Source organism: Anabrus simplex, chromosome X (assembly GCF_040414725.1).
Source record: "Anabrus simplex isolate iqAnaSimp1 chromosome X, ASM4041472v1, whole genome shotgun sequence".
Classification (NCBI taxonomy): Eukaryota; Metazoa; Arthropoda; class Insecta; order Orthoptera; family Tettigoniidae; genus Anabrus; species Anabrus simplex.
The window spans coordinates 214,505,008-214,512,608 of record NC_090279.1 but is presented as its reverse complement, the minus strand read 5'-3'; the positions used below and the strand labels follow the sequence as shown (position 1 = coordinate 214,512,608).

Here is a 7,601-nt window from a genome sequence, read left to right as displayed (position 1 = left end):
ATCATTCAGTAGAAAATGCAAGGTAATATCGCGTTACTAATTTTTTGAAAGACATGTTTACGATAAATTCATGTTTCCAAAGAGAACTGTAATACATTTTTTTTGAATTTACCGACAAAATGTTCGACTCCTTGGCTGAATGGTGAGGGTTCAGGAATTTGGTTCAGAGGGTTCCGGGTTCGATTCTCGGCCGGGTCGATGATTTTCTATAATTATGGCTAGTGAACTTTACACAGTCCTGTATCTATTGCAGCCTGCAGTGTAGCGATTAATAACAATTATCACATGGCTTTATATATCATATAATCCGGCTCCATGGCTGAATAGGTAGCGTCTTGGCCTTTGGTCACGGGACTATCGGGTTCCATTTCCGACAGGGTCGGGAATTTTAACCCTAGCAATACCAACCCATACATTGTAACATAATTTAGCAGCAAGGGAGTCCCATGAATATTTTTCTAATATCACCTAATTAAGACACATTTCCTTGTTAGTAATAAATGAAAATATTTAATGTAGAATAAAATGTAATGTAAAAATATGAAACAGTAAAAAACGTGGAAGATTCCCTAACTCATTTCACATTTATATAAAATTGCATGTATTTATGTCTTTACACACGTAAATGTGTCTTTTGAGTGTATAAAACTGAATCCGAACACTTTCAAGTAGAGCAAAGTCATTCTGAGTCATCAAAAGTGTTGCACTTAGAACACACTGTTGTTTTCTTGCTGTGCTTTCGATACACATGCTTGTTGCATTGAGAACATGTGTCTATTGAATTACCTACTTCTTCATACTTCACCTTCTTCGACACTTCACTGCAGATGTGGCACCTTCCACGTTTCACTGGCTGATTTGGTACTGGATCTGGAGCTTGAATAACACATCTCTTTCTAGGATTGACACCATTGCCATAATGATTGATTTCTGCAGCCCAAATAAATTGTTGGCTCGGCTATCAACAGAAGATCTCATTAGTTGAAGACCTAAATTGGAAAGAAAAATTCTACGACGTTTTGCTGACTTTTCTTTCCAGTTTGAAAAATTCAGAGGATATACTGTAAATTCCTTTGCAGGTGCAGAACAGAGACCAGTTCCATCTTCTTGTTCCCCTTTTTTGTGCAGTAATGTCTTGCCATTTGATTCACTGTACCCACTCCACCCTTCATTGAATTGTAATACAGATTAATTTTCGTTTTCTTCTTTTCATCGTTGTTGACAGCTGCCCCTGTGTGCTGTGTTGAGAGTACCAACAGTAGTCTCTTTGGCTTCTCTCTCACCATAGTTGCTACAATAGTAACTGGCGACCGCTGAGACTCTGGATCAGTGAAAGCAAACGGGGTTGAATGCAAACTGCGTCCAACTGTTGTCTTCAGCTATTCAGGAATATGGCTTCTATTTGACCTCTGTATCCCAACAAGTAAGTCCAGAGTGTTTCTGCCAGGTCTATTGATGTGTAGTATTTGTCCGTCTTCACATTACGCCATGAATTCTGAATGGCCCTCACCAGTCTCTTCTCTTCTTCTGCCGGTTCACTCTGATAGACTTTCCTGCATACACATCCACACTAATAACGTATCTCATCTCAGAATTGGTCACTATTTTTATGAGAATGTCGTCTTTTCTTGGCTTATCTTTGATAAAAATTTTGAATGGACATTTTCCTCGAAAGAATGACAAAATTTCATCCACAGTAGACTGAAGGCCAGGAATGAAACACTGAATATATTTAATTGAATGTTTGAAACAACTCCCTCACTGGCGCAAATTTGTCCGTCAGGTGTCGAATTTCTCGTGTAGATTTGTCATCAAACCTAATAATTCTTATTATTTCCAAGAAACGTGTTCGACTCATTGCTCTGTAATATACATGTCAACTATAGAGAAGATACCATAATTCTTGAATTGGTACGCTTGTGTCTTAGTCTGTGCTCATTACTAACAATAAACCAATGTAGCAAAATAACTCACTTTCATCTGTTGGTTCTATGACAAAACGAGAAGCTTCTTCTTCATTTGAATGATCTTTTATGAGATCCATGATATGAGGAGTAAAGAATAATTCTACAGCTTCCCTGATAGTCTTTATTTTTTCACTCTCGGGGAAGCCCCATCTTCTCCTTCACAATATTTTGTGATGGTTGGCTCGAAGGCCGTGCTGGTTGTGCAATATATACATGACCACATTTTGTAATGTACTTGTTTCCAGTACTTACAGTAGAATTACTGTCCGATTCCTCAGGTTCATTTTCAGAGTCAGAAGATCCAACTTCTTCTATGTTATCTTCCACCTCACTGGTTTCGACATCAAATTCTTCTGAATCGTGTACAACTTCATTTAAATTTCTCAAGTTAACTTCTTACGAGTGCGTTTGTTCACTGCTATGGTTCACTCTTTTGTAAAGAGTGACAAACAGCAACAATCAACTCTGATAACATTGTTGCAACATGCATGCCAGCCAAACATAATTCACAGCATTAGAAACAAAGTTACTAAACAACTAAGTGACTATTGACAGGTCCTTTGATTACACTAACGGGAGGGCATTGGAAGCCCATAACAAAATTTGTAGTATTCGTTAGTCAGAAAATAATAATGATTTTTATGAACTTCAATATATTTATGACAATTACATTGCTTCTCAAGGATGTCATTAAACTATTTCACATGGTTAATAGGCGAAATCGTACTTATGGGCCTCCCCCTCCCCGTTAGTATTGCTAGGGTTAACCATGACTGGTTAATTCCGCTGGCACGAGAACTGGTGTATATGTCATCTTCATCATCATTTCATCTTCAACATTGCGCGCAGGTCGCCTATGGGTGTCAAATAAAAAGACCTGTATCTGGCGAGCCTAACTTGTCCTCGGACACTCCCGGCACTATCGGGAATGGTCATTTGATTTTTTAGTAGATCCCGGATGTTTAGACTGTAATAGATCAGAACGCGAACATGCTAAATCAAATGACAAGTATACTCTACCCGGAAAAACGTTCTGCTATGAGATTTGCATAAACAACAGCGTCCCTACAGTTTATGTTACTCTCGCTGCACTACGGAAGAGCGGGTAGACGACAGATCCCAACAGGTAAGTTGGTTTGCATTCTAACCTATTACTGCCTTAATATACGGGCTCTAATAATTAGCATTTCGAGATTCTGTTTTACTCTACTAGATGGCGGAGATAAGGAACTCTATTGGGCGATCCATGGCTAAATTTTTAAATATTTTTTCTGTGAACATAAGATGCCACCAGAAATCTTTACCATGCATACGTCGAACGGCACGGAGTGCTAGGTGGATTTTTCTGCCACACTTCAAAAATCCGACTCTATTTTTCTGGTCGGGTTGATCCTGCGATCTTTGGATTCGGAGCCAGGTATTATCCCACCGATCCTCAGAGTGAGCTGCTTCATAGCCGAATGGACTCCACCTGATCGGAAGTAATCTACACCTCTCCAAAGAATTTAATACGATCTGCAGTGCAAGTCAGCAGATTCTTATACGGCAGTCTTTTAAGAACCGGGCTCTAATGTAGCCTTCAGCCCCGTTGTAGGTTGCATAGCGACTGATACGCGTGCCTCTCATCCATCATGTGCAGAGGGTCACAGGCCAGTAAGAATGAAGTCGGAGGAGGACAATTTTAAAGTAAGATTCCTTTCCCTTTGAACGGCTACAATTTATGCTCATGTTAAGTAAGCAAGCCAGAGAGAGAGCACACTGAGAGGAATGTTCAGATGAATAATTTATGAATGAGAAGAGCTTTCATCATTTTCTTATTACATTTAAATACGTCCATTAAAATATGGTAAGGAAAAGTCGTTAGCAAGAGTTATAAAGATAACGCGGGCGGGCTAAATGCAAGGCGCGAGAGTGCTACGTGGCGCCACGGTTGCCAAATTTCAAGTCATAATTAATGCTTGAGACTAAAAATAATTTTACTGAGGAAGAGTGTATGTTAAAGAAGGACGTAAATATTAAATATTTGTATAATTGGGACAGAAAATTACTGCTGCTAGGAACGTTGTTCGCTGAAGTGAGAAGCTTAAAGAGAATGGAGTCGAGTGTCATATCCAATCCTTCAGGTTAACAAACTGAGTAGTTAATTATTCAACTGACCATCGCTGATCAGGCAACCTTTGGTAGAGTTTGTTTGAGGCAAAATATCCAATTCCATTCCAGTCCTTCACATTACACCTCTAGAGCGAAAGAGTGATTAAACAAACAAAAACAAGAAACGAAAGAGCGAACAGGAACTCAATAAATCAACAAACAAACGAACAAACGGAAGAACGAAGTAACACGATGCTGATTGTTGCTTCATAGGCCATTGTCCCGCTGAATAATAAACACACCAAACGACAATAAAACACACAAAGTGAATAAAACAAAAGAAAGAACAAGCAAACAAACAATCGATCGATCAGACAAATGAGGGAACAAATAAGCGATCAATTAATCAAACAAAAACAACTATACCAAACAAATAACAAATATATCAAACAAATTCATGAAATATCAAATATATCAAACAGGCAACGAATATACCAAACAAATAAGAAATATATCAAACAGACAAGAAATATACCAAACAGATAACAAATATATCTAATACCAAACAAATAACAAATATACCAAAGGGACAACAAATATAGCAAACAAACAAATAAACAAATATATCACAGAGACAACAAATATATGAAACAAAAATATGTTAAACAAACATACAAACAAATATAAGAAAACAAAACAAATATAACAAACAAAAGGCAATCAATCCAAACTAACAGAACAAACGAAAAACAATCAATCAGTTGATTAAACATTCAGTCAAACAACCGAACGAATGAACAAACGAACCCATGCCACAAGAGTCAATTAAGGATCTTGACCTGGCTAGTTAACTGACCTGCAGATATTGGAGTGTGACGAGGTCAGCGTGCCCAGATGCTCAGCGTGTTGTTTAACTTTTTTGACCACTTCCGCTGAGTCCCATACTATACATCTTCTTAGTTAGTCTCACGAGAGTAAGTGATGACATTTTAACAGAATTAAGACCTCTACACTGGCCAGGAATCGAACCCTGGGACTCCAAGTAAGAAACAGGTACCCTACCCCTACATTAAGGGACTGACTGCAACCAAATACAAATAATTGTGATTTAATTGCGACGTTCCTGCAGGATTCATTCTTTGTAATAACGGAGTTGAAGCGGTGGTGTCCTAGAGCGAATGTCGATGGGTCTTGCACCATTTGGATGGCTAGATTCCTTGCCTATTATATTAAGACCTGGGCTCGATTCTAATCCTAAATATTTCATCCTGGGGTTTTGAACACTCCAGATCAACTGACGGCCTGTCTGATGTGATATACAACGAATCCAGTCAAAATATTCAAAGACTGCAACTGAGGAAATTTGGAAACTGATCTTGTGACAGTCCGGTATATATACTACCGAACTAGTTGGCCATGTGGCTAGGGTCGCGCTGTTGTGAGCCTACATTCAGCAGATAGTGGGTTCGAACCCTGAAGATAGTTTTCCGTGGTTTCCCCTTTTCACCCCAGATGAATGCTGGGACTGTTTTCTTTACGTAAGGCCGTGTCCACCTACTTCCCATTCCATCGTCACCGTAAACTTTCCTGTGTTAGTGCGACGTTGACCCTCAACTGTATGACAGTCCGTTGACAAACTTTCGAAAGACCAAGCTCTCACTTTCCGGGTGTTCTACTGAACTTGTAGTTATTTATATAAAGTAAAGCACACCTTTTGATAAAGAAAACTGTGCGCTCTAACCAAGATAGATTTTGGACATCAATATTTAACCCCAATTTGGTTCTTCATAAAAGACTGACGTAGCAGAGAAATGGTAATGAATAGTTTCCTTTAGAGGTTGTTAGAAATACAAAATTGTATTCTTTTTCGGAGTTTCATTTTAGTGTTTTTATATTTAGTTTTGTTTTTGTGATTTTTCTTTTAACTTTTTCTGTGATATTAAAATCATTTTATAAAGGAACTAAAACACAAAAAGACAAGGTCACCTCCGTACAGGCCATGCAGGCTCTTGGAGGAGTGGAAGGTAAAGGCTTCCACCATTGTTAACCACGGCACGTGATGGGGTAGAGTGTTTAGCTCTATGCCCGGCCGCCTTTGCCCCCAGGAAATAGCCTGATACTCATTTTTGGTGTAGGCGGAGTGAACCTCAGGGCCATATGCATCTCCGGAAGTGGAAATCTCGTTTTCTTAAATTTTACGACTTCCTGACGGGGATTCGAACCCACGTCCTTCCGGGCGAACCGAGCACGCCTTTACCGCCTTGGCCAGGCAGCCCCTTTTAGAAAGGAACTACGCTCAATAAACCACAAAAATTAAGAAAACTTTGTTTAATTCAGTAGAACATGTCTGTGGTCTGACAAAGACAATGAAAGCAGTTACGTTAAAAATATATGAAACCATATGAGGATTAATACCACTAGCAGCAGAGTGTTTCTTATTTGACGTTCTTGCTGATACTTTATAATTTAGAACAGCAGATCTCTCTCTTTCTCCCATCCGATTAGAGTTAAGAGAGTTTGATTATCTAGTTGTGCTTCGTCGACAATAATGACAACCACTTTGCTCTGCGTTGTAGTACTGGAGCTGCTTCAAAACTGAACAACGTTAAACATTTCTGAAAATTACAGTATTCTCTCGAGATAGAAAAGGTGACATTTATGACGAAACGTTGAATTTATAACTTACATTAATTTGAAATGTTTTTTTTTTGAATGGAGGGAAAAAGTGAAGTGGATGTGTGAGCAAATTTATTTATTTTATATTCACTTCCAACTGGAACCGCTTCATGGAATATGAAGTACGTCATACGAAACATTGTTTATCCTTCTTCTTCTCATTTCATTATATGCGTAGACTCCGTATATTTTTTCCGTGAGTTTTTGTATGTCTATTGAATTTCCAGTGTTGTTTCATGTCATCGGTTACGAGTAGCAGCCTAAATAAGAGAGATCTGTGTATTTAAAATATTTTCCTTTTCAGTTAAATATAAATAAAAAAGGAAATTCCTGTCATTTTATTTCGCTCTTGCAGAAAGAGCCTAAATGTATGGCGGTTTCATCGTTCATGTAAAAGTCACCGGGCCCTATTTAGTTCAGTTAAGTTCGAACGAAGTTTTAGTTTTGGTGGGTCTATGTGAATTATACAAATACTGTGGATTGCAATCTTTTCTTTTTGATCGTAATTCTACGTTATAAATAGAGGATGTAGCTATATATCAGGTGGTCTTCCACCCCCGTGTTTTCTACGTGTACGATCCCGTATGCGCTAATGACAAATGGGATGCCTAATCACTGGTTTACAATTTAGTGCTATAATGTGCTATCTTTCAGATGTTAAATAAATAGCAGTCATTTTACTACACACGTTCTGTAACGGGGTGCATTTGTAAACACGCCAAAGATGCCGAAATAAACGTTAATAACCCATTGATTTATACACACAGATATTCCATTCTATCATAGAGTTACTTGTATGTGCCTTGAACGATCCGTTAGGTCTTATTTCATCTCTATTTGAAGAAATACGTGTAAAGGAGGTAGGCG

At 38.4% G+C, this 7,601-nt stretch overlaps 1 pseudogene; it reads right to left on the bottom strand.

Annotated features, from left to right (window-relative positions):
• Positions 1-679: 679 nt before the first annotated feature.
• On the bottom strand, positions 680-1,858 carry LOC137503379 (uncharacterized; annotated as a pseudogene).
• Between the last annotated feature and the right edge of the window lie 5,743 nt (positions 1,859-7,601).